Below are 10,445 nucleotides of genomic sequence, written 5' to 3'. Positions count from 1 at the left end.
CAAAATAGGATGAAACAAAAGCTTAAATAAATAAATAAATAACCATGAAATAATTATTCTTCTTGAGAGAAAATCTATTTTCCTACCCTTACTAACCAGTGGAGAACAAAACTTTATTGCCAACTCTTCTTAGGAATCTGGCATGAACAGGGCTTTGGATTGGAATCTCACCAACTCAGCATTTGGTTTCCTTCCTCATGTGAAGCTCTAACATACACTCTCCTTTCAATGCTCTATATTCTTCTCCAGTTTTGTGATGAATATTCTTCATTGCAGGATATCCCTGAGGTTCCTTGAACTCCTGACTTCACCTATCACACCACTTTTATGCCTGCCATTATTTCAATGTCTATATTTTCCACAAGACAGGATGGTGACCAAACCTACATTCTGGGTGTCCCTGGTGCTTCCACAATATGCATAGTTTTCTAACAACAGGTCAATTTGTTGTATCTGTTATTATAAAAGTTGTGCGATCATGAAGGAGAAGCTAAAAGCAGCACAGACAAAACTTTCTGTGTATGACTTGTTCTGCATGTCCAACCTGTGTGAATGGATCTGTCTCCTGTCCTTGGTGAGGTAGGCTTCACAACATGCCTACAGAAAGAGTGGTTAATGAGTGTATTACTTCTTTCAATGGGTACAACTTGTGGTGAGCACAACTTTGGAGATAAAAGATGAGGAAGATATAAAGAGTATCACTATGACTGTGGGTATTCAAAGGGTTATGAAAAGTCTGACACAGAACCATAGTACAGTGGGGAGTCATGTTATATATCACACTGCCAGGCTCACACCAGAGACTGAGGCTGAAAGCTTCAATCAAACTTCAATATTGTTTGCTTTCATGGAGGTAAAATTTCAAAGAGTAAATTGCATAAATATATGTAACTCAATGACTATTTCCATACATAAAGGTACATCTATCACTCAGATCAAGAGCAGAAAAAACTCAGAAATCCTAAAAACCCATCCTGTATTTCCACAATATTCCTCACATCCCCCATACTAAACATCACTGATGGCCTCCATCATCATACATTTGTTTTAGTACAGTTAATAATTTTTAAAAATCACCCACAGGCAAATATTCCAAAAAAAGAGATAGGCCTGTATATTTTAACACTCAAAACTGACTGAACCAATATTACCATCTTGTAAAGGATATAAGTGCTAATCCTCATAAAACAAGTCTTTTCTATATGTTTGTTACAGATATGCAATATTGCTGCCCTCTTATGGCTTGGTTCTCCACCCAGCACCTGGGAAGCAATGTTTTCCTGGTCCATATTCTCCTTGGTGCAGTTACCCTCCCAGAACATTGTTTTTCACTTTGGGCACTGAATCATAAGGGCCATAGAATAACGCTATTTTTTTCATATCCATGATGGGAATCTACTTTCTGGCAAGCATATTTGCACCTGAAGGTAAGGAATGAGTACAGGGTAAAAAAGAAAATGTCTTCCCCATTTTCCTGAGAATTTTTCTGGTTGCACCTATAGAAATCAGAATAATTGGGTTCTAAGTGTTCCCTGACACCACTTGGGCATTTGGGACACATTCTGCCACTGAGTTGCTAGGAAAACAGGAAAATATCAGTAAAGTTTGGCTCAGATACATGATGGTCTTCATTATGGTCAAGAAGTGACCTGTAAACTGGTGCCACTGAGTCTTAAATTTCTCTGGGTCAGCAATAAATTGTTTTCCCATTGATCAATCACATTTCCTTGCAAACATGTAGAGTCTAGGCTTATAATTATGAGCTAATATGATCACATTGTACTGTCAGTACATCTGCCTGGCTCTGTCTTATTACTTCACCTTCAGTGACAATTTATTCCTGAACTCTATGTGTCACTCTTAGGTCACCACATGCAACCTTGGTTGGGGAGTCATCTTTATTTAAGGAAATAAAACTTCTTGTGTTCAAGTAGAGAAGAGGTGTGTAGAAGCAACAACATATCAATCACCATGCTTTTCTTAACTCCTTGTGTTGTAATGTGTCTTACAAAATACCACATTGATGGGTTCCACTCCTCTCTCTCTCTCTCTCTCTCTCTCTCTCTCTCTCTCTCTCTCTCTCTCTCATAACAGAGGTTGAACCCTGTGACACATAACAATTGAGCCATATCCCCAGCCTGTTTTATTTTTTCCAGTATCTTGCTAAATTGCTCAGGGCCTTGCTCAGTTGCTAAGGCTGGCTTTGCACTCTCAATTCTCCTGCCTTAGCCTCCCAAGACACTGGGATTACAAGCATGTGCCATGACACCCAGTTATAGGATCCACTCCCCTTAAATGTGAACAATGATGTCATTTTGCTGCCCTGTAACAAAGCTTTTTTTTTTTTCATGTCCATGATGGTAATCTACTTTCTGGCCAGAATATTTGCACCTGAAGGTAAGGAATGAGTACAGGGTAAAAAAGAAAATGACTTCCCCATTTTCCTGAGGAATTTTTTTGGTTGCACCTATACAAATCAGAAGAATTGGGTTCTAAGTGTGACCTTCTTACATGATCAAGGCTGTAGGATTTACTTTCAAGATGGAACATATATCAGTAGGCAGCTGGCAAAAGTTCCTACCTGGGAATTTGAAAAAAGGCTCAATTTCTCACCACAGAGTAGCTGCTTCCCCAGCAGAGGGTGATCTGTGATGTACTGTGGCATTGAGAGTGAATCTCATTGACTTGTTATGACCTTGTCTACAGAGAAGAGTATGTGCTCTCTGTTGCATTCCATTTATTAGTATTAAGCCATAATTGCAGCACACATTCATGGGAATGAAAATCGGACTCCACTTCCTGATAGCAGGAATAACAAACAACTGTTGGATGTATGATTAAATCCCCCAGAGACTCCCTTGTGGACACCAACTATTTAGATTTCTTCTACATGCAAACTACACTCATCCTTCTCAAGGTCCCTGAATTCTTACTCTTATTATACATTGATCAAAGTACGTGATCTGGTCATAAGATTCAGATTCATGTGCAAGTAAGTCTGAGTACATAATTTCTTATGTAGCCCATGAAGCACAGTTTCTCCTAATCTACCATTACAAAACAAGGATCCTCCTTCATCTACTTTTCACTTACATGTTAACTTCCCTTTAGCTCCTTCATAGTTTACTGAAAGGATAGAATATTTTTTAAATTTCTTTAAAATCTTTATATTTTCATTAACAGTTTCCAAAAAATCCAGCTTTCTTCTACCCACTAGTTGAAAAACCCCAAACACATTTATGGTTATTAATTAGGACAACACCTCATTCCTGGGACTGAGATCTATATTTGTTAGTTATTGGCACAAAAGAAATCAATTGGTCTCCAGAGATCTTGATTCATGACTCTGTAGCTACAGTCTCCTCTACCTGTTTTGTGGACATTATTCACTGGACCAAAAAGCCCATGCAGCTGGCATCCTAACATGGACTTGAAGTAAGCCTATAAAAATGGTGTGGCCCCTCACAGAGCAATGAGGAAAGGAAAATGGGGAACCTACCAAGTTCCATCAAAGACTAACAGCTGCAATTAACCATGAATAAGAAAGAAGCCCAGAAGTTTTGGGGATTTAATAATAGACATTAGCCCCTGGATTGGTGCAGCTGATGTTTTGATCCTAAGATATGGGATAAGATGATGTCAAATGAGCAGCAAGCTGAAGTGAAGTGTCCTATTGTGACAGCCACTCACCAAAGATTAAAGGGCCCTACAACAGACCATTTTCATTTAATAATGGCCCTGAAGAAAGACAAGGCTATGAGAGACAGACAAGGGGGAAAAAGTGGGGGCAAAAATCTATTTAAAGCAATCAACCACAACATATGCAGGAGGGAGAGAGACAGGAAATGGTACCACTAGCCTTCATGGTGCAGGAGGAGGCAACAACAAATGGTGCAAGTGAACCTTCTACTAACAGGCAAAATGTTATATCCTTCCCTGAGTCAATGGCAACTGCCTCCTTATGAGGCAATGCAAAAGCCAGAAAGGGACTGTAAAATAATCAGGCCACCAGACAGGCCGAAGCCATGGTCTCCCAGAAATCCATTCCAAGATTCCAGAGATCCTTTTGAAGGTCTATGTAAGATAAGAGATGAAAAGTGGATTAAGGGAATACAAGCCTTCCCAGTTGACACTGCCCTCATGCCCCAGCACCCTACCACTTGGTATCTGCACACATTGGGGTATACTGAAAGAGATAAAGAAGGCAGTAAAAGAGGATGGGCCCCATGGGCCATTTTCAGAGCAAATACTCAAATCACTCAGTCTTGAACTTAATTGTCCTCAAGACTGAAAAGACATAACTAGAGTGGATCTTGATCCCACAACATTTTTGAAATGGAAGACATTTTTCTGTGGTGAATGTGAACAGCATTAGAATTGTAACCACACCACAAATGTTAACCTCCCAGCTGAATGCTTGCAGGGAGCAGGAATATAGAGTTCCCCTGTGGTACAAACCACAGATCCACCAAATTATTTTGATCAGTTGTGGCTCTGTGTTTTAAGAGCCTGAAGGAAGTTACCAGCTGGCAGAGGTACATTTTGTATACAAGGTCTAAGGCAAAAAGCCACTGAAGTCCTACCACAGTTTATTGACAGAGTAAGCAAGGTGGTAGAAGGGAACATGTCTCATGAAAAAGCTAGGGCAGCCCTAGCCAAGGAGTTGATCTGGGATGGACTAAATAAGGAGCATAGAGCAGCAGTTGCGCCAGTACAAAATGGCACACTGGTTGACTGGATTTTGGCCACTCAGAATAGAGGGACAAAAGCAGCTCAAGCCTCTCTGCTGGCCTCAACCATGACAGTTGCATAAAAGCTGGAATAAGGAGACTTGCAAACAGCTAGTTGCAAAAAAAAAAAAATGTGCACATTTCCTTCCCATTGGCCCTTTACAACCTACTGGAGTGAATCCCTAAGAGTTAAAATCTAATGCTTTATAACAAATGGATGTCCTGCATAATGCACCTTTTGGAAATTTAAGATATGTAGTCATTGATACCTATTTGAGGCTGTATAATGGCCACAGCCTCCACAGGAGAAACCACCAAAAAGGCCATTTCCCATTTATCAAAATGGTTTGGAATCATGGGTGTTCCCATGTCTATTAAAACTGACAATGGGCCAGCCTATGCTAGCAAGACATTTCAGGTAGTTTGCAATGATTGGCATATACATCCCTTAACTGAGATTCCCTATAACCCTGACTCAAGGCATCATAGAAAGAACATACAAGGGATTAAAAACCATACTACCAAACAGAGGGGGAAACTATATCAAGTACCTCACAATTCCTTGAACAAAACCTTATTTACCTTAAATTTTCTTTCAATTTCAAATTTTTCTGCAGAAACATCAGACCATAACATTGGGCCCTGTGGGGAGCCCCACTAAATGCCTTCCAGCTCATGCCTCAAGTTCTGACCAACCACTGCATTCATTGTGGCATGTCAGAGACCCACTCAGATAATAAGGATGTCTTCTTTGTGAGTGTGCCCCTAGAATTGAGTTACACTCACCTGTTCCCTTGTACTCCTGCCACTTCTGCCCTTTTTATGGATAGAACTTTCTAAGAATAAAGTCTCCCCAATAAAACTTGTTTCTAAATGTGCTCTCTTTCATTAGTCCTAGTGACTTTGTCTTGCTCTCCCTTTGGGGGAGCCTCAGTCTGAGAGCTGGGGAAGCCATCCTGAAGATTGTGTAAAGGTAAATTGTGTCTGTGTTTTATTTTGCATCCCTGCAACTTCACATTAGGAATCTTAATTCAGCTGCCCATTCTGGTAAAGGGCAACAGGTGGCTTCTGGACAGCAATCACTCGGGGTGAATTTCCATGTACACTCAGTGGAGCATGTTTAGAAATTCAGCAAATTCTATTTTGTGGTTGTAGAAGAAGCTGGCAGACTAAGAGCCAGGGTCTTTAAAGAACTATCATGGGCAATTCCATGTCTTCAGAAAAACATATTTATCTGATGATCCTGGAGAGTTTAATTAACAGGGTAGGGAAACAGGTCCAAGGAGCCCCGCTGGCTCAGTTCCTGAAAACAGTGATGTATGCCCATGGTTTTGTGAAGAAGATTCACCAGATTTGCGTACTTGGGAGGAATTCAATAGAAAATTGTCTAAAGGTTGCCTCTCTGCCAAGCTGTCTCGGAGTATAATAGAAAATATTCAAAAACTCTGAACTGCTCTAGAAACGTGTATTTTTGAGGACTGAGACAAGGACCAATGGTCTTTGAAAGACTTGTTGAAAGGGCTCCAGAAGACAATTAGAAGTTTTGAGCAAAAATGTTGCCCAATGGAGCTCCTAGGCAGTTTTCTCTATCTGTAGCCAGACTGAGGGCACAGTTAATTCTCGCCCAGTCTGCAGCTTGAAAACCTCAGATTATGACCTTTGGGCTAAACCTAAAATCAAACATTCAGTCACAGCTGAACAAGACAGAACCAGTGATTTACAAGTGCACCAAGGGGCATATCCTAGAGAGGTAACCAGCCCTGGTCAGGTTTCTGTGAGTCAAAATGAAGATGAAGGAAAGGAAAATGGACAGGATGATACTGACAAAGCTGAGCCACAGTCTGAAGACTCCAGTCAGAGGGTGAAAATTATAGGAGGGCTTTAGTAGATTAAGTCTGGCTGGCCCCACACCTGCCATTTGGATCCAGCCACTCTCCTCTGTGAGAACAAGTTTCAATAACTACTCTGAACTGGTGGTAACCACACTTTTGCCACTCCAATGTGGTCTTAAGACAGTTCTGGAAGTGAGGGAAGATATTACAGGTTTTCAGCTTTTCCATGTTTGAACAGGTTAACCAGAAAAACCAGCATGTCCGTGTGCAGACTGCACTTCCTTTTAAGACTCTAAAGGAGTTCAAAATTGCTCGCTGTACTTACGGTCCCAATTCAGCCTTCATTCAGTGTCTGCTTGAATCCTTATGTAATGAGCCCTTACCTCCACATGATTATATTTCTCTGGCCAAGTCTTGTTTTTCAGGGGGTGACTATCTGCTTTGGTGATCTCACTGGACTGATAATTGCACTGAACAGGCTGAGAGAAACCAGAGGCAAGGCTTTGATGCCCCTTTAGACATGTTAACTGGAATTGAAAAGTTTGCAGATTTGGAAAAGCAGCTAAATTATGATCTGGCAATTTATGATCAAATTTCTGCATGTACCAAAAAGGCATGGAGGAAACTACTTAATAGAGATGAATTAGCTTTGGCTTTTAATCAGATACACCAGGGATCAAAGGAGTGGTTCTCAGATTTCATGGCATAACTCTACCAGGCAACAAACAGAACAATAGGAGAGTTGAATGCCTCTGAGTTCCTGGTCAAGCAGTTAGGATTTGAAAATGCTAATAAAGTTTGTCAGGAGATACTCTGACCCCATGGAAAAAGGGGGACTGTTTCCAGATTTATTTGCCTTTGTGTGGATGAGTGTCCCATGCAACTACAGGGTTTCACTCTTGCTGTGGCTCTGAAACAGGTACTATGATCTCAGTCTTCGAGATGCCATTCTCAAGGGCAGTGTTTCAACTGTGGTGGAACTGGGCATATGGCTTGGGACTACAGGTCTCTGCGCAATAGTGCAGAGACCTCTCCTGGTTTGTGTAGATGTTGCTACCAGAGAGATAATCATGGCATGGGGGAACTCCAACAGATATGGAGGGGGCAGCTTGCCACCATTTCTAACCTCACTTCTGCCTTCTTCACTACCAGGAAACCAGGGGCAAGGCCTATCCTGGCCCAAAAAAACAGTAGGGATATTACAGTATGCATCGGAAGAAAAGTCACAGACTCAGACGTCATCAGGGCAGGCCACATCAGCTCATCATTATTACCAACTGGCTCTGCAGAGACATTACAGCTACAACCTGCCATGGGAATAACCCTAACCCATGAAATGGGGCCACAACAAATTTCTACTGGGATTCACGGGCCATTACCACCACATACCATAGGCCTGATTTTGGGGCAAAACAATTTACAAAGAGAATCCACGTGCTGCCAGGAGTGTTTGATCCAAACTTTGAAGGAGAAATCAAAATCATTGTACAGTCAAATACCACTACTGAACTCTCTTCAAGAGATATATATGGGTGCAGCTAATATTCTTGCCTTCCCACTCCACAAATGGCCAGATGAGAGCTCAACTTCCTGGTCCCTGGACCAGATGTATCGGGTTCAGTTAGTTCATCAAGAGCACCCTCTGCTGGATATTAAAATAAATCATAAAAAATTCAGGGTATCATGGATACTGGGGCTGATAGATCTATTCTATCTAACAGATTCTGGCCTAAGAGCTGCCCTTTCCACAATGGAGGGGATTAATAAGATCTCTCAGCCTGCACAAAATGTTCAGTATCTTTGATGGGAAGATGAAAATGGTAACTCTGGAATTTTTAAGCCTTATGTCTTAGACACCTAGCCAGCAAATTTGTGGGGCCAAGATATTCTAAGCAGCCTAGTTTTGCTATTAATAACTCCAAATTCTATCATGCCATCTAAGGGACTTAATCAAAAATTTATTTCTAGAGAAAATGAGGGAAATTTACAAGAAGGGTATTTACCTATAACCCAGTCCTCCCAGCAAAGACTAATTAACTTGCCCAACTAAAACTTTTTTGGTAGGGTCCCTGACTTTATCCCTAATCCAGAGAACAGCAGAAAAAGTCAGATGGCTCACAGAAGAACCAATCTGGGTTAGTCAGTGGCCCTTAACAAAGGAAAAATTAAAATAGCCCACATGCTAGTTCAGGAAAAACTTCAGCCTGACCATTTATCACCTATGCTCAGTCCTTGGAATACTCTCATCCTGTAATTAAGAAAAAATCTGGCAACTGGAGGTTATTACAAGATCTCAGGCAATTAATTATGTTACTGAGCCCATGGGAGCCTTACAACAAGGGCTTTCTTCTCCTGCAGGTATCCCTTTGAATTATTATTTAATAGTAATAGATTGAAAGATTGTTTCTTTTCTATACTTTTGCATTCAGACAACTGTAAAAGGTTTGCCTTCAGTGTTCCAGCAATAAATTCTAAAGAACCATTTCAAAGATACTGATGGAAAGTGTTGCCTCAGGGAATGTGTAACAGCCCTACTCTATGTCAAAATTTTATGACACAGGCCATTATGTCTGTGAGGAAGAAATTCCCTGATGCATATATTATTCATTTTATGGATGATATACTTTTAGCTCATGCTAACCATATGTACTTTTAAAAGTCTTGCCCAATTAGAAACTTCACTCACAGCAATGGGCTTGTGCATTGCACCTAAAAAGGTACAGAGGACATCTACTTTCCAATATCCAGGTCCTCTAATTGAATGACACATAATCCTTCTCAAAATTTACAAATAAGTGTCAAGGAACTACATATTCTTAATGATTTTCAAAAAACTATTATTTGATATTAATTGGCTAAGACTACCTTTGAAGCTAACTACTGCAGATTTAAGACCCTTATTTCAAATATTACAGGGAGATACTTCTCCAACTTCTTCTCATCAGGTCACAACAGAAGTGAGAACAGCTTTGACAAAAGTTGAAATTATTATTTAAAATGCTCAGCATACTAGAAATAACCCACAAGAATCTATATATTTATTAATATTCCCAATTGCTTATGCTCCTACAGGAGAGATATGGCAATCATTGGAAGTTATTTAATGGATTCATTTAGTCCACTCTCCTCAAAAGTCATTAACTCCTTTTCATGATTCTATTTCTCAATTAGTTATTAGGGGAAAAATGCAAGTTTTACAGCTGGTTGGATCAGAACCTAATATTATAATCATTCCATTTTCTGCTCAACAAAATGATTGGTTTTTCCAAACTTCTAATACTTGGCAAGTAGCATTTGCTAATTTTCCTGGTAATACAGAAAGACATTATTCTCATTATAAAATTATTCAATTTGCCTTGGTAGTTGCATTTATTTTTCCAAAGATTGTTCATGCACAACCAATAGGTAGAGCACTAACGGTATTTACTGATGGCTCAAGCTCAGGTAAAGCAGGTTTTTATAGTCACACTCATACAGACATAATGCAAACCTCATATATTTCTGCCCATGACCAGAAGTTCAAGCTCTCATTTATGCTTTAAATCATTTTGCAAATGATCCCATTAATATTTATTCTGACAGCTTATATGCAGTTGGAGTTACTAAGAATATCGAAACTTCAACTAATTTGTATGCACCATCATAAGAGTTATTCAATTTATTTAATACCCTGAAAAATATGGTACAAAAAACATGACAATACAGATGTTTTATAAACCTCAGATGGGCCTACACTAATCTTCCAGGGCCTTTAATATTATGTAATGATAAGATTGATAAATTGGTTGCTGTTTGTCAGCAAATGTCTTTGTATGACTGTGCACAGCTTTACATTTTTTACATCATCAAAAAGCTTCTAGCTTGCATAAAATATTTCATATTA

The sequence above is a fragment of the Urocitellus parryii genome, chromosome 4 (assembly GCF_045843805.1).
Source record: "Urocitellus parryii isolate mUroPar1 chromosome 4, mUroPar1.hap1, whole genome shotgun sequence".
In the NCBI taxonomy this organism is placed as follows: domain Eukaryota; kingdom Metazoa; phylum Chordata; class Mammalia; order Rodentia; family Sciuridae; genus Urocitellus; species Urocitellus parryii.
This window is presented reverse-complemented; position numbering follows the sequence as displayed.